Genomic DNA, 1,005 nt, shown 5'->3' with positions numbered 1-1,005 from the left:
CGGCACAAAACTTCACAGGTTTGGTAACGATGCAGCCATCAACGCATCTAAGCGATTATGGGGTGTCATCAAATGCTGTTGCCATGGCGACAGACCACTCGCCATGAAATAAGATGTTGCTGTAAGTCCAATGGACACGGTCCAATCGTCCCCAATCTTCACTTGTATATCACCGGTCCATGCCTCAACAGCTCTACGCCAATTCTGAGATCTCACCATATGCCGTTTCCATGGAAACGCATCCCTCGCCATAAAACATGATGTTTCTATAAGTCCAATGGACACGGTCCAATCGTCCCCCAATCTTCTCTTGTATATCACCGGTCCATGCCTCAACAGCTCTACGCCAAATCTGAGATCTCACCATATGCCGTTTCCATGGAAACGCATCCCTCGCCATAAAACACGATGTCGCTATAACTCCTATGAAAATGTTCAAAAAGTGCTCAAACTTCACATGTGTGCTAACAGTCCAGCCGTGAAGACATCTACGGGACAGTTTTGAGATTTCTTCAAATGTCGTTGCCATGGAAAAGCATCCCTCGCCATAAAACATGATGTCGCTATAAGTCCAATGGACACGGTCCAATCGTCCCCCAATCTTCACTTGTATATCACCGGTCCATGCCTCAACAGCTCTACGCCAAATCTGAGATCTCACCGTATGCCGTTTCCACGGAAACGCATCCCTCGCCATAAAACACGATGTCGCTATAACTCCTATGAAAATGTTCAAAAAGTGCTCAAACTTCACATGTGTGCTAACAGTCCAGCCGTGAAGACATCTACGGGACATGCCGTTGCCATGGCAACACAATGCCCCCCATGAAACACGGTTTTCTCATAAATTCAGTGAAAATGCTCCAAATGGCCCAAAACTTCACAGGTTTGGTTACGATGCAGCCATCAACGCATCTAAGCGTATTATGGGATGTGATCAAATGCCGTTGGCATGGCGACAGATCATTCACCATCAAGTTAGTTCAAAAGTTTGCAGTTCAAATA

The sequence above is a fragment of the Notothenia coriiceps genome, unplaced genomic scaffold (genome assembly GCF_000735185.1).
Source record: "Notothenia coriiceps isolate Sejong01 unplaced genomic scaffold, NC01 NC01_scaffold00010934, whole genome shotgun sequence".
NCBI lineage: Eukaryota > Metazoa > Chordata > Actinopteri > Perciformes > Nototheniidae > Notothenia > Notothenia coriiceps.
Note: the sequence above shows the minus strand (reverse complement) of the source record.